Source organism: Orcinus orca, chromosome 1 (genome assembly GCF_937001465.1).
Source record: "Orcinus orca chromosome 1, mOrcOrc1.1, whole genome shotgun sequence".
NCBI classification, from domain to species: Eukaryota; Metazoa; Chordata; class Mammalia; order Artiodactyla; family Delphinidae; genus Orcinus; species Orcinus orca.
The window spans coordinates 162,184,142-162,204,566 of NC_064559.1; the positions used below are offsets into that span (position 1 = coordinate 162,184,142).

A 20,425-nucleotide genomic window follows, 5' to 3' on the forward strand; every position below is an offset into this window, starting at 1 on the left:
TTCATCTGGATTGGGATTTGGTAAAAGAAGAAAATGGGAAAAAATGAAAAAAATGAAATGGCTGTAAAGAGACTGGCCAGGTGGGAAGAGAGGAGTAAGAGGAAAGTAAAAAAGTCTGACAACAGCCTTTCAAAGTACACATTAACTCTGTTTTAGAGACAAGGCAACTGGAACGAAAGCAGTTGTGTGGCTTGCCTAGGAAGCAAGGTTAGTTAGCGAAGTTGGGAGATTGGTCTGCCTAGCTTGCAAGCAGCTTCTGCCCTGCCGGTCCACCTGCAAGCTACGGAGTGCTCTGACTGATCTGGGGAGAGGGGGTACATTTTCACGTTCCTTTAAACTTTTCATTGAAACTGAAGCATTTTTGGAATTTTCCTATCCTGGATACATAAACTCATGCACACTGAAAAGCTAGGATGCCCTTTGGATTGTCATTACAGATGCTCATCCCCAATGTACAAGCTAAGAGGGGGGTGAGGAATGTGCAAGGGTGTCTTTTGTGAAATAGAAGTGAAGTCAAGTTCTCAGGCATGCTCTCTTCCCCAGTCTGCATCTCCTCTGGTCTCCCCTCTAGGCAGTAGCTGATGAGGTCACTTTCTTCCTTACACCTAGTGGGATGGGCAGAAGGGGCGAGAGAGCGCCATATGACTCCCCCTGTGTGTCTGGTACACAACTATAACCCAAGTGTATCCCCAGGGGCGTGGCATGTGGCAAATGCTCAGTGATTACAGGGTAAATGGAGTCTTTCAAGGACCATATTTTCTGTGTTAAATATTACATGATCTGACAGCAGGATATAAGATTAGAAATCAGAGTTCTCTGATTGCAAAGCTGGGAACAGTACACATACAGCACTGGAAATAGCTAGGTTGGAATTCCTGTGATGTGACCTTGGAACCTAATCTCTTTTGGCCCATTTATGAAATCTCCTTCTTTGTAAAACTTGGCCAATACCTAAATGGGTAGTTGTAAAGATTAAATGAGACCAAGGGTGCAAAGCTACTGGCACATGCAAGTACTCAGCAAAAGCCCATTCTTCCCACTTTCTGGTTCCTCTCTGGTCCTTCTACTTTATTTAACCCTTTCTTTCATTTCCCTGAATTATCCCTTTCTTCTGACAGAAGACAGTGGTGGTTTTCCTACAACTTACCAATCACGATTACTCTAGTTCTGTGTTGTTTTGTTTTGGTTGCTTTTGGGCCTTGGTTTGGGTCTTGGTGACCCTAGGTGACCATTCTGTGGAAACCACAGCATTTTGGATCATGGCTTTTTTTCCATCTTTGAATAAACACCGAAAGCTTTCTTTACCTTTTCTTCCAGCTCTCGTTTGCCATCTGGTGCCTGGTCTGGCTGCATCTGTGTTTGCTTAATGACTTGAGGCAAAGGCTGAGTTTACATATGGGAAGAAGGAGAGGGCTTTGCTTGATCTCTTCCATATGTTCATTTATTCATATATTATGATTCTTGTAATCTCACCAGCACAGATCCCTTCGGACAATCCTTACCCTGTTCCTTGGAGACCTGCTTCTTTGTGTGTCCAGCTGGGCGTTTCTGTGAGAACACGTTTGCAACGCCCGATACCTTTAGCATAGCTCGGAGTGGCTTTTAGACGGGTGCAAAATCAATGTTCTTGAAGGTTCTTCTTTTTGAATGGAGGAGGACTATTTGACTTGGGAGATTCTGTAGAAAGAGTCAGGAGACCTGGGGGCTAGGCTCTGCTCTCCAATGGGGTGAATTCAAACAAGTTCTATGACCATTCTGGCCCTCAGTTTGCTCATCATGTAGCCAAGGGCTTGGGCTGGGTTTGCTTTGACACCTAAGAGCCTCACAGCACCCAGCATTTCCGCTCCTGTTTCTTCATCTTCCTCTGGTACTGGGTCTGTGGCTCTTACAGATGAGTACGTGAAGTCCTGATGTGTGCGTTTCCTCTTCTTAGCTCCCAGGCAGAGGTATGTATGGGGGAAAAATGCAACAAAGGCATCCCATCTTCTGCATAATGCATGAATGAAAAGGGTGAATTCTATTTCTTGTTTTGTAAACAGTCACCATGACTTCTTTTCCTGCAGTATACTTGGGACTCAGATTAGTGTGATGGAAAGAGCAGATCAGGGTTTGAAAGCTGCCTCCTTTCTACCAACCTGTGGACCTGGGCAGGTTTCTTAATTTTCCTACGTCTTATCTTCCTTCTCTGTGAAATGGGAATAATATATCTGCCTCATAGGGATTGCGAGTAGATAAGTAATCATTAATTCCTAGCCTGGTGTTTTGCATAAAGCAAGTGTTCACAAATGTTGGTTACCTCTGCGCCCAGTGGATTCAGGGGTGAAATCCAGCTGCTGAATATGCTTCAGAGGAGGAAACTGACGATACTCAGAGAAGATCACAAAACCAGCTGGTGTGAAAGCCAGGACTAGAATTTGGGACTCCTGACTCCCGGGCTGCAGATCTCTCTTATGAGCTGAAGAGCTCTGGGTGGGGGAAAAATGGGAGGGCTGGTGAGTGGAAGAGAGTCCCAGCGGGGCCAGAAATGTGTATGGGGAGTGGAGGAGGGCGAGTGGAATACTTTTTGTAAATGTCCTCAAGTCAATCTGACGTTCTCTCCCTCCCCCACCCCGTTCCTCCCCCTCCCCCTTCCTGCCTAGTCTCTGTGGTTGGGAGAGTGAAGCCCAAAAGGACAAAAAATTCTTGGCACGAATGTTTTGGATGCAGCCAGACGGACAGGTGAGACTGTGTTTGATAGTTTGGGCAGAAAAGCTTTGATAGTTTGTTTGCAGAAGTCAAATTCATCTCTGCCAGGTAATCAGGAAGTGGTCTGTCAGGTTGCAGCAAGTAGAGAAGAAGCAGCGGTCTTGTCCACAGCCCCCCTTCGGACGCCTTGCTCAGAAGCATGAGGCCGAGCAGCGTGGCAAGGGAAGCTACGGCTGCCTGGAACTGCAAAGCCTGCACCTCAGACAGCTGTCTCCTCAGATCCTCCCTCTCTCTGTCGGAGAGCTGGCCGAATCTAAGAGATGAGGGCTCCCTCCTCCCCCAGGGACTGGTCCACTGCCTCTTGCTGTGTATGGCGTGCAGGTATGAACGATGTGGTATGTATGTGTGTACGCATCCTGTGTGTTACGGCTTGGCTGACATTCAAAGATATGCTGGCTTTAGCTGGGTGAAGGATGGGGGAAACATGCATCCAGCAGAGGAGAGGACCACATGGACGAAGGAAAAATCACACATTTGAGGCATGAGAAGGCCAGCCTGTCTGGAGCAGACGGAGCGCAGGCAAGGGTGAATGAGACAGAGCCGAGAGGCAGGCAGTCCCCACACGGCCCTTGCTTGCAGTCTCCTTCCCTGAACCGCAGGGAAGCCAGAAGTGTATTCAGCCTGGCAGGGGCCAGGTGCATGGGTCCTGGGGGAAATCAGGGCCGTGCCGCTGGACAAGAGGGACGCACACAGATACAGGAGGCGCTCAGGAGGCTTCGCTGATGGGTCAGATGGGGGCGTCACGGAGCAAGAGTTGTCAGAAGTAGCTCAAGAACTCTTAGGCTTCTGGGCTTAGGCATCTGCCCATTTAGGTGGAGGCAGAGTGAGGACTGGGATGCAGGGCCGCCTGCACACAGCCTGCTTCTTTAGATCTGAAAGGCTCACTCAAGGCCATGGGGTAACGGAGCTGCAGAGACTCGGCCCCGCCTCCTGTTCAGAGGACAGCAGCCATAAGAAAAGAACATCAAGAGAAATAATGTTGCAAAGACTCCTCACAGACCTGGCCAAAGCTTCCATCAGTCAGTCATGAGGGTTTGAAGCTCCATTATTCAGCAAGAAATGGATTTGTCCCAGTAAGTGCTGCAAGATCTGGCCCCTACTCCAGAGATGTGAAAGCCCTTTTTTTTTTTTTTTTTTCAAAAGCAGCAGAAGCTCTAGACGACCTGGGAGTTTAAGTGCAACCTCTGGACACCCAACACAGTGCCTATGGCCGAGACCTTCCCAAAAAGGCATCCCTGGGTTTCCTTAGGGTGGTGAGGAGGAGATGGGAGGACAGGAAAATGCGTGTCAAGATAGAAGACAGGAGGCCGTGGAAAATGCTAGTGTCCTTATGCACAGACATCTTGGAGCAAGAAACTACGGCTGCCTGGAACTGCAAAGCCTTGACGTGGGGGTGCACGGGGTGGGGGCCTCCACCCAGGAGTGAGTGTGAGCACGATCGGCACAGGGAGCTCAGCAGCTTTTCAAGGCTGGAATGGCTATGGGGAGGCCGGTTTTAAATAGGAAAACTGGAAGGAAATGTCCTCCGCCCCCCCCCCCCCCACTCTCTCACACATCCCCACCAGATTCCTGCTTAGGGACCAGATCTTACTTCTGCTCTTGTGGAAGACATGGAAATAAGAATCATCACCACTCCTTAAGCACTCCTTAGGAATGATGGCTAACATTTTTTGGTGTCGTATGCGTTTGGCACCATGTTAAGAGTGTACATGCCTTATCTCATCAATATTTGCAGCAACCCTGTAAGATCGGTGTTATCATTATCATCCCTATTTTACAGGGGAGAAAAGAGAGGTAAGCAGAGGTTAAGTAACTTGCTCAAAATCACCCAGCTAGTAAACGGCAGATCCAGAATTCAAGCCCCGGAGCTAGAATCCATGTGTTTAACTCAGTGGTATATCAAAGGGCAGGGTGGCGTGAGCCATTCACCTCGGGTGTGGACAGTGTGGGTGGGAGGGTGCACTGTCTTTAGAGAACTAAAATATAATAAGAAGACTGGTTAAAAGGTCCGTCTGGTTTTACTATCACATGCACTGGCAATATGTCCGTGGTCAAATCTCCCCTCCAGGGCAAACTTGGCCCCCCTCATAAGCTGACTGTCTTAGAAGGCAGGAATCACTAGTCACATTTATGGATCTCAAATCCCATTTAAACACTCCTATCACTCCCTGTACCTCTCCTTTAAGCGCTCATAACGAGTATATTGGTTATATGTGCAATTATTTCTTTATTCTCTGACTCTGTCATTGGACCAACAACTCCTGGAGGGTAGGGACTGTGTCTATAGGTCATGCTGAAGCACAGGGCTTAGCTTGTTGGTGGTGCTCACCCAATAAATATTTGCTGAATGAATGGATGGGTGAGGAAATGGCCAATCTAAAATGCCACCTCCTGCAGGAAGTTTTCCTGAAGGGAAGAAGGACCCAGCTCTTCAGAGAGGAAGGCAGTGTGAGTGATGCTGGCGGAAGCTGTGATGCTGGGCTGGGACCCTCTTGCCTCCATGGCAGCCCAGGAAGTTCTCTGCCAGGTATGATGAGTGTGGGTCTTAGTATAGCTTTGAGCTGCAAGGAACCCCAATTCCTCCTTATGGAATCACCCTTCCCAGGAAAAGAAGACACCCCTTTTGAGACTGATATTTGAGAACTAATAGTTACTGGACCTCTCTAAGGCCAGAAACTATTTATACTGAGGCATAGACTTTGGATTATCTTTAGGACTTCACAATCCTTGATGAGGATCTAGATATTTAAAAAAAATCCCAGTATGTTCCTTAGAGAAATTTGTTTCTGGCATGTTTCTCACTTGCTTGATAAATAACTCTGTAAACACCTCTATGACCCGGGATGTTGTTTTTACTTCAAAATGGAAGCATGTTGGTTTATAAGTTCATTAAAACTAAGACAGGGGCTTCCCTGGTGGTCCAGTGGGTAAGACTCTGCGCTCCCAACATAGGAGGCCTGGGTTTGATTCCTGGTCGGGGAATTAGATCCTTCATGCATGCTGCAACTAAGAGTTCGCATTCCAGAAGTAAGAAGTCCGCATGCTGCAGCTGAAGATCTCGTGTGCTGCAAGTAAGACCCAGAGAGAGAGAGAGGGAGGGAGGGAGGGAAGGAGGGAGGAAGAGAGAAAGAGAGAGAGAGAGAGAGAGAGAGAGAGAGAGAGAGAAGGAAAGAAAGAAAGAAAGAAGGAAAGAAAGAAAGAAAGAAAGAAGGAAGGAAGGAAGGAAGAAGGAAGGAAGGAAGGAAGAAAGAAAAAGAAAGATCATGTAAAAAAAAATTAAGACATATTTTGCTAAAGCACTATGGAGTCAGCATCCCCACAGCAGGTCACTTCAAGCCCATTTCCTTTGTAAAACATCCTCGATATCATGCTTTATCATGTCCTCCTTTTTTATCTTTTAAAATATATTTTTGTATTTTTCCCCTAAAAATAAAATGATGTTGCAGGCAACCTTTCTGGGTGGTCTACCCGTGAGACAAGAGTTGCCAGGTCTCCTCTGACAGATGGGTCATGGCAAGGTCAGTCCCCATGTTGGACACCCAGGAGGGAGGCTGCGTGAACTACACCAGGAGGGGACACACCAGGGACATAGGTGCTCGAGTGTCACAGCTGGCTATGGGCAGGAACCAACGGAAGGGCTCAGAATTTAACATAGAGTAAGGCAAAGATGAGGTCAGATGAAAAGTCTCCTGACTCCCAAATTCTACCATGATAGCTTTGAAAATTTCTGTGATATTGGAGGAAGAGCCTTCAAAAGTAAGGTCCCCAGTGAACAGGTGACACCAAAAGCTTGATCATGTTTATGGCTCACTACCTGGAGTTTTCATCCTATAAGAGTTTAATGAAGACAGTATCTCCAGAAGACAAATGTTTGCCCATTCATTGTGTTTAACAAGAAGGGATTAGTGGAATAGTCAGTATACTGGAAGGTATCTTTGTCATATCAACATGATGGAGATGCCTAGAGCAGGTCCCAAAGGGGTGGGACACAGGAAAGAGAAGTGAGCATAGTGGGAGCTAGTGGCAAGAAGTATTCTGCAGCCCTGGATATCCTAAGGAGTGGGAGAGAACTAGATGCCAAGGAGAGTGAGCTTTGGAAGTATTTTTTCTTTTTTCCCAATAATCTTCCTTTTCTTTTCCCCTGTCCCCCTTCCTCCCTCCCTCTCTCCTCCTCTCCTTCCTCCCTCCCCTTCATATACATTTATTGAACACTTGCTATCTGCCAATCACTGTTTTAGGCTTTGGCAGTCACTGGTGAACAAAATCAGCACAGTCCTCACCCTTGGGAAACTTAAGAGTCTTACAGGGGAAGACAGACAGTAAATAAATATTCTCAAAAATATATACCAATGCATTACACTAAGTACTGTGGAACGGAAGCAGAAGGGGCTACAGGATATTACGTGAGTAACGCTGGCTTAGATGGGGGGGGGGGGTCAGGGAGTACTTCTCTCAGGAAGTGACATTTAAGCTTATGGCTGAAGGAAAAGGAGAACCTGGGTCAAGAAACTGTTTGTGTGTTGGGGGAGGGGCAGAATTACAGCCACGGGAAGAAAAGAAATAATAACAATGATAGCAATGACAACAACAATAGATAAAGCAATATTGAGCAGTTACATGCCGGTCATTATTCTAAATATTTAATAACCATTTATTCATTTAACCCCTTACATCAACTTTCTGAGGCAATTACTGTTACTGTCCCTATTTTTCAGATATGGAAAATGAGGCACAAAGTAGTGAAGTAACTTGCCCAGCCAAGGTCATACAGCTAGAAGGTAGAGACACCTGGATAAAAGTCAGATAATCTGTCTGCAGGAAAGGAAGGCCTGGAGAAGGGAGATGAAGGAAAGGCAGAGGGCTGAGATGCAGCAGTGGCAGGGGTGGAGGGGGAGGGCATCCCAGGCGCTCAGGGGCCATGTGATGGGTTCTGAAATTTTTCCTTAATTCCATAGTGGAAACCCATTGCAGAGTTTTAGGGGAAGAGATCTGCACTTTCCCACACCCTCTCTGGTTCCAGTGGGAGAGCAACCTGGAGCATGAGAGCAGTCGGGAGAAGACCAGTTGGGAGAATCCAGTAGTAATCCAGGTGGGAGGACAGCCCTCTGCAGGAAATAAACAACTAAATAACTAGCCACCTAGCTGAACTTCTTAACGCCTTCCTTCCCTTCTGTTCTTTCTTCCCCTCGTTCGCTCTGTCTCTGCTGCTCTTTCTGAACCACCCCTCCCCCCTTCTTTGAGCAGAAGGTAGAGGACACAGTAATAAGACTCCCTCCCTCCCCACACGCACACCCTGCTGTTTGCCAAGCCACAGGCAGGCTTTGGCATTCCTCCATCTTCTCCAGGGCACCCTTCCTGCTTCCCGATCAGGAGCATCCTCTTCCGTGCCTGCACGCTGAGAGGGAGCAGCTGCCCGTATCCAGAACAACTCCCAGCTGTTCTCCCAACTTTTCTCAAGTGTTTCTTGGTGTCAATGCCTCTAATTAGTTAAAATAGGAAGGGGGGGTGGTAAACAGAGGAGCAAAAGAGAGGCCTAATTTTAGCTGTAGCCAAAAGAACTTCCCCCTAAATACACTGTGAGCTCAAAATATTTAGCTAAGCTCATACGGACCAGGCAGGGATAGGATTTAAAGAGCTACAGAAGGAACATTCAAAGGCCAAATGGGACAGCCCCCATCTTCCCTGACGACTGGAGGGAAGAGGAAGGGAATAAAAACAGACTGGGTCCTTACTCTGTGCCAGGCTCTGTGCCGGGTGCCGTGAGGGCATCACCTCAGCCTTTCATCTCCTCACAGCCAGAGGATGATGCAGGGACTAGGTTTCCCTCATTGTACAGCTGAGGAAACTGAGACCTGGAAAATTTGAAATTACTCTAAGATGACAAAGCGAGCCGGAGAGCCAGGATTTAAACGTGGGTCTCTCTGACTCCACTGTGTCTAGCAAGAAGAAGATGGGGTCTCGAACCGAGGCCAGACAGTGCACTGGGTAGACAGCTTAAGCATAGATTCAGGGCAGAGCCTCTGAGCAAGAACCCAGAGGATGCTGGCTCTCAGAATGGCAAGAGGCATCATTTGTAAGAACTGGCACAAATCACTCAGGGCCTCGACTTTTTCCAATCCTGAAATCCCTCCCAGCCCTCCCAAGATATGCCGGAGGAATGACCAGGCTGTCACTAACAATTTAAAGGTAGATAAATCATTTGGTGAATGCCCCCCACCCCTGATTCCAGCAAAAAAAAGAGCCCTGCTGCCCACAATCAAAAAAGATGCACTGTTTGGCAAAGGCATCTGAACTGGCTAATCCCCCCCGCCTTCTCAAGGTTATGGTGGAATCTGGGCGCCTTCAGAAAACGGGCCACCTGGTAGGACTCATCACGTCAACTTCCTTCATCTCAGTTCAAGCTTAAAAGGCCTCTTCACTGGGAAGCTCCCCAGTGAGGTTTTTCACGCACATCTGGAGACTTCCCACAATAGGCCTTTGAAGCGGCCTGAAGTATTCCAGGAAGTCTGCCTCACTGGGCTGAGGTTTAAAGAGCAGAAACTCACATTTATTTTTCTTTCCCGCCTTCTTTGACAAAACTCCCCCCAGTGGTTTGTGGGCATTTGCAAAGCAGCCCTGATTTGCAACTCACTACTTCTAGGGCTGCAGTCTTAAAGAGAAACAACAATGAAGCAAATTCAAAGGGAGCACTGGTACCAGAAAGATCTGTTTATGTGTTTGGCTCCTCCACCAGGCTCTGAATTCATGCTTTAGTCATCTTTGTAGCAGGAAGAAAGTGGACTCTGGACTCAAAGGGACTTGCTTCATTACTCAGCATTGGTGACATTCTGTCGAATCACTTAAAACTCTCTGATCTGTGAAATGAGTTAATGGTGCCTGCCTTATGTGGAGCACTAAACGTTACATGAGGTGGGGGAGAAAATCACTTTGCACATTGTCCGACATGGACTTCATCGGATCTATGCTGTCCCTCTGCCAGGATCACCCTCCGTCGTATGGGCTAGAAGCTATTCATTCTTTACAAGTCAACTCACATGGTGGTTTCCTCCTCTGGTGGTTTCCTCCTCCCTCTTGCTTAGGTTAGTTTAGGTAGGTGTCTTCTATGCTTCAGTACCTCCCTATCCTCTAATCCGTAGTTTATTGTTATTTCCATTTAAGGTATATGCCCACCATACCCCCTACCGCCACTGTTATAATGACTGTAGACACATGGGATCTTCCTTTTTCACTGTTGTTATCTCCATACCAAGCACAGTGCCTAGTATATTGATGTGCTCAGTGAGTATCAACTGATTAATCAATGCATTTAACAAATATTTATTAAGCACCAACTCTGAGTCAGGTACTATTTTAGCTACTGAAGATACACCAGTGAATAAAACAGACATAGCTCCTGCTTTCATCAGTTTACATCCTTGTAAGAGTATCAGGAAATACACTAAGGAAATACACAGAGAGACTTCCAGTTACAGCTCAACTGTGTAAAGGAGTTAGAAGTCATTACCCCCATTCCTATAACAAGAAGAGAGCTAACAAACTGAAAATCACTGATCTGTCTTGGATTGCTTGGAGAACTGAGGTTACAGAGCAAACCACGACCCTGAGATCTGGAGAAACAGGATAATTCTAGAGAGCTGCAGTTGAGATCTTCTTACCTAGAGTAGAAGCCACTGGAGCCACAAACTGGTAGGGACATTTAACTGATAATTTTGATAAAGTGCTGGGGGCTGAGCGTGGACTAGCATGAGACTGAGAAACTTCTGGGGCTTCAGTCTACTGGGAGGCCCACCCTTTCATGGGTTTTACCTCCAGGAAGCCTACCAGATTCTCACTGTAAAGAGGCAAGAATGATCCCCTACTGGCTCCAGCAGGAGTGAAAAAGAGGAAACACTGTGAAAATATGCCAGAGAGTTCTTTATAACAAAGGCCTACTTTTAAGGGGAAAAGGCTTAACCAGAGCCTTACCCCACCCAGGGGAAGGACACCCCTCCAACTCTAGCTCCTTCCAGTCTCCCTTTCTCACCTACAAGGGAGGAAAAAAGGTAAGAAACATTTGTGAAGGTCACAACCCAAGGACATAGGCCCAGGATTCAATCAAAAGATTCTAGGCTGTTTCCCTTCCCTACACCTTAAAATGATACAAACAGGGCTCCAGTGTAGTAATAGTGGATGACAACTGAAAGAGCTACAAGATGCAGGCTCTATTTAAGGAGGAGTTCTTGTGGAAGCCCAAAGACAGGGAAGCAATTTAAGCCTAAATTAAGCAAAGAAAAAAAGAAAAAAAAGAAGGAAAAAAAACTAAATAATAAAAAGCACAAATCAGTGAAATTGAACACAGGAAAACAATACAGAAAAAATCAATGAAACTGATTTTTCATTGAACAAATTGAACAATGTATAAAAAGAACTACACATCACAACCAAATAGAATTTATTCTCGGTATGCAAGGCTGGTTCAACATTTATAAAAATCAATCCGTGTAATTCACCACATAAACAGGTTAAAGAATAAAATTCATATAATCATATTAATAGATGCAGAAAAAGCATTTGATAAACTCCAACACCTACTCATGATTAAAAACTCTCAGCAAACTTGGAATATATGGGACCATCCTCAATTTGATAAAGAACATCTACAAAAAAACTCTACAACCTCAATTTGATAAAGAACATTTACAAAAAACTCTACAGCTAATATCATACTTAATGAGAAAAAACTGAATGCTTTCCCCCTAAAGACTGGGAACAAGGCAAGGATGTCCTTTCTTACCACTCTTATTCAAGATTGTATTGCTCTTAGCTGGTGCAATAAGACAAGAAAAACAGATAAAAAAGCATACAGATTGAGAAGGACGAAATAAAACTACCTTTATTCTTAGATGACATGGCTATCTATGTAGGAAACCTCAAAGAATAAAAAAAAATAAAACACCTTTTTAAACTAGTAAGGGAACATAGTAAAGTCACAAGATACAAGGTTAATATATAAAGTCAATTACATCCCACCAATTACTAGCAATGAAAAATTGGAGTCTGAAGTTAAAATCATTTACAATAGCATACTGTAAAAAACCAAAGTCCTTGGGTATAAGTTTAACACAAAATGCATAGAATCTATACATGGAAAAGTACATAACTCTAATGAAAGAAAAAGAATATTTAAGTAAATGGAGAGATATTCTATATTCATGGATTGGAAGATTCAATATTGTTAAGATGACAAATTTCCCCAACCTGATCAATAGATTCAACACAGTCCCAACTGAACACTCAGCAAGCTATCCATAAACAAAACAAAATGATTCTAAGACTTATATGGAAAGGCAAAATACTTATTAGTCACTATAATACTAAGGGAGAACAAAGTTAGAGGATGGACATAACCTGACTTCATGACTTACTATAAAGCTACAATAATCACAATAATGTGGTATTGGTGAAAGAACAGACAAATAGATCAATGGAACAGAAGAGTAAGCCCATAAGTAGACCCACACAAACACATTCAAATTGATCTTTGACAAAGGAGCAAAGTCGATTAACAGGATAAAGGGTAGTGTTTTCAACAAATGGTGTTGAAAAAACTGGACACACACGTGCAAAAAAAAAAAATCTAGATACTGACATTACACCTTTCACAAAACTTAACTCAAAATGGATCATAAACCTAAATGTAAAATGTAAAACTGTAAAGTTCTAGAAGATAACACAGGAGAAAATCAAGGTGACCTTAGGTTTAATGACGAGTTTTTAGCTACAACATCAAAAGAACAATCCATGAAAGAAAAAAATGATAAGCTGGATCATTAAAATTTAAAAACTGCTCTGTGATAGACAATTTTAAGAGAATGAAGAGACAAGCCACAGACTTGGAGAAAATATTTGTAAAACATATATCTGAGAACTTATATCCAAAATATACAAAGAACACTTAAAATTCAACAATAATAAAGCAAGCAACCCAGTGAAAATATGAGCAAAAGATATGAACTTCACCAAAGAAGACAGACTGGTGGCAAATAATCATATGAAAAGATACTCAACATCATTTGCCGTCAGGGAATTACAAATTAAAACAGTAATGATATTCCACTACATAACTATTAGAATAGACAAAATCTGCAAAACTGACAATGTCAACACTGACGTAGATGTGGAGTAATGGGAACTCTCATTCTTTGCTGGTGGAAATGCAAAATAATACAGCTACTTTGGAAGACAGTTTGGTAGTTTATAACACATCTAAACATGGTCTTAATATACAACCCAGCAATTGTGTTCCTAGGTATTTACCCAACTGATTTGAAGACTTAAGAACACACAAAAACCTGTATGCAAATGTTTATTCATAGTCACCCAAAACCAGTGGCAACCAGATGTCCTCCAGTGGGTGAATGGATAAACAAACTGGTACAACTATATAATTGAATATTATTACACAATAAAAAGAAATGAACTACCAAGTCACAATAAGACGTGGATGAATCTTAAATGCATATTACTAAGTGAGAGAAACCAGTCTGAAAAGGTTACCTATTCATGATCCCAATTACGTGACATTCTGGAAAAGGGAAAACTACTAGGGTAATGAAAAGATCTGTAGTTGCCAAGGGCTCAGGGAGAAGGGAGGGATGATTAAATAGGTGAAGCACAGGGGATTTTTTTGGGGGGTGCTGAAATTATTCTATATGATACTGTAATTGTGTATATACAACATTATGCATTTGTCAAAACCACTGAATGTTACAGCACAAAGACTGAACCTTAATGTGTATACATATACAGATACATTATGTCAGATGGCGATAAGTACTAAGGAAACAAAATCAAGCAGGATAAGGGATAAAGAATGACAGGAGTAGACAAGGCAGTTTGTATAGGGTGGCAGGAATGGCATCTCTCTGATAAAATGATAGTTGAGCAAAGATCTGAAGGGGATGAGAGGATGAATCATGCAAATATCTAAGGAAGAGGATTCCATGGAGAGGGAACTGTACGTCTAAAAGCCCAGAGGTGGGAGTGTGTTTAGTATATGGACAGAGAGTGAAAGGGCCAGGATAGATGGAGCGGCCTGGGCACGAGGCGAAGAGCCAGGCCGGGCGGGCCTTCTAGGCAACAGTGAGGACCAAATAAATGAATCAATAAGTGAGATGAATGGAAACTGTTCATCTTGAAATTTATTTTAGGTACTCCAGCCTTTCAAAAAAAATTTAAATGAAGAGTCATCCTTTGCAATACACCTCCCTCCCCCAAGCATACACAAACATTTTATCATAACAATACCAAAATCTCTTAGCCTGCGATTGCTCCAACAAGACCCTCTAGTCCCGCCGAAGCAGTCTAAGGCATGTCATCTCCTTTCCAAAACAAAATTTCAGACTAGTTTCTAGAAAGGCAAAGTGAAATGAAGGCTTGAGGCCAACTTTTCACATAATTCGATTTAAAAAAAAAAAACAAAACTCACATATGCCTGAAATCTTTAGATAATGGAGAGAAAAGTGGATTTTCCTCTCTTCGTTATTAGAGCAATTGGCTCAAACTCTCATTTCATTTTGGACATATAGGCACAACCCAGAGTCTGTAATTAGTTTCAAACCACCAAAGTAGAAACAGAATAAAATTTCAACTAACTGAAGGACCTTTTTTCCCTTGACATACTTGGCTTTCAATGGCTAGAGGCATAAGGCATGGATCCAAAAAGCAAGCTTATGACTGGGACTGATTTAAAAAAAACAAAATAACTTGCAAAGTATGCCTTGGGTGAGTCCAGTATAAGCTCCTTACCTGCTGCCTTCTCCCTCTCTAGTTCTAGTCCCATGTAAGGAGAGAAGATATCCTGAAGGATGACGAAATCCCCAATCATTGGAGGGCAGTCCCCACCAGGCTCATCACTGGAATGCTAAGATAGGCGCAGAGCTCTCACCTCTTTCAGAGGTTTGTACCAATAAGGATGAAATAAAAAACACATTCCTTTGTACTTCCTTTTAACCAGAAAGGTGGGTGCATAGATAAAGGCATTCGATTGCATGAGTATGAGAGTAAAATGTGGATCTCTCAATAGTGGGGAATTGATCTCAGAATATCTTGGTTGATTTATGGCTACACTCAATCACTGGCCACGTCTTTGGGGGAGTTAACCTTTATGAACCTCAGTTTCTTCATCTGTAAAATGACAATTATGATGTCTGCCTGCAAAGCCCTTATCAAGATGAAATATAAATAAGTTCATTTGTATCTTTTTGTTTTGGAACTTATTTACAAAACAGAAACAGATTCACAGACTTAGAGAATGAATTTATGGTTATGGGGGAGTGTAGCGGCAGTTAGATTGGGAATTTGGGATTGACATGTACACACTGCTATATTTGAAACAGGTAACCAACAAGGACTTACTGTAAAAAAAAAAAAAAAAAAAAAAATATATATATATATATATATATATATATATATATATACTTTCTAAGGTTAAAAAACTAAAAAACTAAAATAATGAATATGTACTTGAAAAAAAAAGGTGAAATGAAATATGTCCCTAAAATGCCTAGAACAGTGTCTGGCCTATAATAAGTGATTAACATGCATTCCTTCCTTTCATAAACATACATCCTATATTTGTACCTGGCATAGATTTGGCAAACAGCAGCCTCCTGATAAATGTCCGTTGAGTAAATAACTGTCTGAATGAACTATCTCCAGGGAGTCTTGAATGATACTTTATATAATGATACTTAATATAATGCTGATAGTAACTACCACTTACTGAGCACTTACTGCTGGTCAGGTGATGTGATACATGCTCACATACATCCTTTCACCGAATTCTTGTGACTACCCCATAAGATAGGCCTTCTTTTAGCTCCACTTTACAAACGAAGAGCTAAGGTGGAACAATTTTCCTAGGATGACACAGCTAGCAAGCAGCAGAACTGGATTTTGAACCCGTATCCTTCTGATTTCAGGGGCCATGTCTTAACTGCTATAGCATCCTGGGCAGAATTTTAACGCACATTAAGAAAACAAACAACAACAACAAAAACAAACAAACAACAACAAAAGGCCTTTCGACTTCTTTTGTTAAGGAAGACTCAACTAGGGTGACTAAGTCTTCTTGCTGCTCCCAGAATAGCCCCATCTAGTTGGATTGGCAGCTACCAGGCCGGAAACAGGTGGGACCAGTATAGCTGCCAGGGACCAGCCCTTGAGAAAGTGGCTGAATAAGTTGTCCGGTCCTGTTCCCAGAAGCTGGTACAAATCTGATGGGGATGCCACTTGTGTGGGCTGGCATGGGGTGGGGGAGGAACCTCGGTGCTAGAGTCTTACCTTGAACAAAGAGGTAAAAGTGTCCAAAGGACAAAAACAAATTGTTCAGAGAAGGGGAGCTGGAGGTGTGGTACAGGGGCACAAGTCCTACAGGGGTGGGAAGCTAGAATCAAGGGCAATGGGTGTGGCCAGGAGCCAGGAGGTCAGGGTGTGAGGGTCTGGGTGGAGGATGGAGTGAAAGGTTCCAGACAGCTGTGAGAAGTACCAGGCTGTGGCAGGAAGCCTTCTCAGTGGGAGGTCCCTGACCCTGTGGTGCAGAGGCAGGACTGTCAGCGTGCAGGTTACAGGATGACATAGAATAACCTTACCCCCAGAACACTCCTCGAGGTGAAACATGCCTTACAGACAGTGTGAAAATGACTAAGAGCATGGACTCTGGGGGCCAAACTGCCTGGGTTCAAAGCTTAGTTCCTCTATTTACCAGCTGTGTGACCACAGCCATGTTACTTAACCTCTCTGTGTCTCAGTCACCTCATCTATCCAAAGGGAATAACAATGCCCCTTATCTCATGGGGTTTCTATGAAGATTAAAAATACAGAGAAATGGCTAGAAGAGAACACAGATAGTGCTGGCACACAGAAGTATTTACATGTCACCTATTGCTCTTATTATTACCACCTCCCAGAGTTGATGGGAAGACATATGAGATGCTGTCTAACTCAAACAGCATATAATTCTTCCCTTTTCCCTCTTTCTTCACACAGTGCAACTTTAGCAGTAGAGCCAAGATGTGAACCTAAATCTTCAGACTCCAAGTCCTCTGTTCATCAAGCATGGCTGTCTAGTAGTAAGGTCTAAGCAGTGCTGGTCATGGCCCTCTGACTCCATAAATCTACCCTTCTCTTCTTGCCATGTCCTCTTCAGTCACCCCAAACCCTAGCTCTTGTGGCTCAATCCAAGGTGAACTAACAACTGCATATCACACTTGTGAGTTCATACTACCTCCTTCTTCCTGTCTTTCCCAGCTCTCATCCAGCCTGACTTCGTTGGCAGAGTAGTTCCTTTCATCATGGCATCTCCCACTCAAAAGCATTCCATGGCTCCCTAGTGCCTGTGATGGGAGGTATCATAGTGGTCCAGGTGTAGAGCATCTAATTCCTGGTGTTCTCCATCTGAGTCCACGAGCAATTGATAATAGATTATAGCATCAGAGAAAGCAAGAACAATTTAACCAGCAGAGCCTAAGATTATACTGTATGGGCATATCTAAAACCCCACCTGCAAGCACGTGTATCCACAGAAGAAAAGTAACAACAAAAAGCCCTGTGCTCTTGAACTAGACCTGTGGAATAGTTCTAATTTTCCCACTAACATTTGATTGCTACAATCTAAGCCTCAAATATTCTCACCTGCGAAATAGGACAATACCTATATCACTGCAGGGTTGGTGGGGTTAAAGGAGAGTATGAATCTAGAGTGCCTGGGTCAGCAATCCTGCACCTAAGTGTTATCATAATTAGCACTACTATTATTCTAAGGCCCTCTCTCTGGCCTTCAAAGTCAAACACAACCTGTTCCCTATTTACTCATTCTGATTTGCCAGAGTTCTCTGGGATTTGCTGGGCCTGTCCCTTTGAGACATTTCCATTTCTATGTCTTCTCTCTGTGGTTCCTTTCCTCACTCCCATGATACTCAAATCTGAGATTCTCTTTTTAAGATCCTGCCCCACGTTAGAGGCCCAGCTCACATTGAACCGCCTCCTGGAAACCGTCCCTGCCTGCACCCCACACCCCCGGTCCATCCTCTTGTCCCAGCTCCCTGAATTCACACCCACGCACGATCTGTACTAAATAACTTAACTTTAAAAATGCCTGCTGTTGTTCCAATATTTTACACTATTTTCTCACCCCAATTAGATTGTAATCCTTTCTCGAGTAACTGTCGAGATTTTTTCTCTAATGTTAGTTTTCAGCATTAAATAAATGTTCCCAAAGCTCCTAGCAATGTTTCCTCTGAGGGTTAACAAATGAAGTGTAAAAACTCCTGAGAGTTCAGAGGTCGGGAGTGGTTTCTACATCTTTTAAATGAAGATAATGATACCGACCTCACAGGGTTGTTTGATGCATTGAGATAATGGGTATAAAATTGCCCAGAAGTCTGCAGAATTGAAAACATAATCTGGCAGAAGAGAAGGAAAAGGCAATAGAAATTGATATGAAGCTGCAAAAGGAGGCAGAAGGAAAAGGAGAACCGTGGGGGAATGCAAAGGATCGCTTAAGCAAACAGATGTGTCAGGCATCTCCTATGCGTCAGGCACTGCACTGGGCAATTCATGTATATTATTATACACGTAGGATACTGGTGAAGGTCACAAGTTCTGGAGTCAGGATACTGGGTTCTAATCCTAGGTCTATCTGTCACCAGCTGTAAGACCTCAGTTAAGCTATTTAAAATGTCTATGGTTGGACTTCACTGGTGGTCCAGTGGTTAAGACGCTGCACTTCCAATGCAGGGGGTGTGGGTTTGATTCCTGGTCGGGGAGCTAAGATTCCACATGCTATGGGGCACAGCCCCCCCAAAATGCCTATGGTTTATTTTCTTCATCTTTCAATTGGGATAATTTAAAGCAGGGGTTGGCAAATTTGTTTCTGTACAAAGCCAGATAGTAGATATTTTAGATCTGGTTGGACATACAGTTTCTGTTTCGACTACTCAACCTTGGAGCTATAGCATGAAAGTAGCCACAGAGTAGACACGAACAGATGGGCATAACTGTGTTCCAGTAAAATATTATTTGCACAAATGGGCAGTGGGCAAAAATTGGCCCATGGGGAGCAGTTTGCCAACCTCTAATACAGACTTTACCTTATACGGTCTACGGAGGATGGAAGAGTTAATACAGTTCATGCTCTTAGAACAGTGCCTTACGCACCGTAATTGCTCAACAAATGTTAGCTGTTGTTACGATAATGAACCCATGGAAGAGGTGTTAGTATGGCCTCTTATAGGGAAGAAAACTAAATCTCGGAAATAACTGGATAACTTCTTCAAAAACTGACACCATCTACTAGTGGCAGAGTAAGACTCAAAGCACAGGCTGGTTGGTCTTTAAAGTCTATAATTTTTCCACTGTAATTTTGTCAACTTCACGGATCTTCAGAACCAAGACCTTATTTCACAGATCCAAATAGAACCTATAACTCTGATCCTTTATCTCCAAGTGTTTTGGGACTTGACTCAAACACTGCTGACGCACAGACGATGAAATCAGGCCTGGGATCCAAATGAGCATTTCAGGCAAGCCCTTGTCTTTATATCCCTTGAGTCCTGATCCAAGGCAGTGGGGAACAGGTGTGGAATCTACATTCGCCCCCCTCTTGGGTACTCACACATTTGCAGCCTTCGCCGGCCTTGCCGTTGGTTTCCTATGACACCAATGGATCAGCTGCCTTTGGGGAGCCCTAATTAAGTGCACAAATAGGGCAGCCTTCCCAAATCTCACATTAGTTCTGCTTTGGAATGCCAGAATTTTCTACCATGGAAAAATGCTTCATGCCCTGACTCTTAACAAACCCACAAGTTCAAATGCATTTTTGGGGGGGACAAGAATCCCAAGCTGTTATGTGAGAAGGCAAGCAAAGAAAGGGCTTTTCTTGAAAGGGGGAAACAAAGGGCATCCAGAAATGTCACAAAAATGCCCTGCAAACGCTCCAGCTTGCCTCGAGCTGTTCTTTGTCTGAAGAACTTGAAAGTGATTTATGTCTCTTTTTCTTCGGGTCAGTGATTGGCTTCTTAAACCTGAGACTCTGAAGCAGGTATTGTCAAAGATTTCTTTCCAAAAAAAAAAAAAAAAAAGATTTCTTTCCATATGGATAAAAAGAAATCCACATGGGATAAAAAGCAAAAGTAATCCCAATTAAATGGCACAGACTTTGTGCATTTCAGAACTGTATCCCTCTGTGACGTGTTATTTCTCTCTTGTCCTCCTCTTCCCCTTCTTCCTCCTTCTTGCTTCTCACCCCAAAGCCCAGTCTACCAACGCCTATTCTAGGGAAAGCCTCTCTGGTTCTGCAACTGAGAAGAGACCATAATGGTTGGTTTGGAGCATGTGGGTTTAACAGCAATTAGCTGTCTGCTTTATCTTTAATTCCACATCTTCTGGAGTAAAACCATTTAGGCTACAGACCCCAAAAAGCATTGCATGTTGTCTATGCCCAGAGTTCAGTGGACCATTGTGTTGACATATTTTCCCTCATCAAAGGATTGAAAGTGGGTTGGCCTTCGACTTGATACAAAAAGTACAATGGTGGGAGCCGCTGGGCTGGGAGTCACACAGATTTACCACCACAAGGGGATCTTCCAGGCTCCAGGCTGTCAACCAGCCCAGGCCTCTGGCAGGACAAATGCAGCCCTTC

The 20,425-nt window shown here is 43.7% G+C and overlaps 1 protein-coding gene and 1 long non-coding RNA gene across 15 annotated transcripts in view; one reads left to right on the forward strand and one right to left on the reverse strand.

Annotated features, from left to right (window-relative positions):
* The window catches only part of FGGY (FGGY carbohydrate kinase domain containing), a 450,202-nt gene that overhangs the window by 60,564 nt on the left and 369,213 nt on the right, over positions 1–20,425 (reverse strand). The gene's annotated exons all lie outside the window — the stretch shown is intronic.
* The window catches only part of LOC117202854 (uncharacterized), a 29,676-nt gene continuing 15,170 nt past the window's right edge, over positions 5,920–20,425 (forward strand). Inside the window, exon 1 of the long non-coding RNA XR_004485341.2 lies at positions 5,920–14,682. This is a non-coding gene — a long non-coding RNA (uncharacterized LOC117202854). The remainder of the gene's footprint in view (positions 14,683–20,425) is intronic.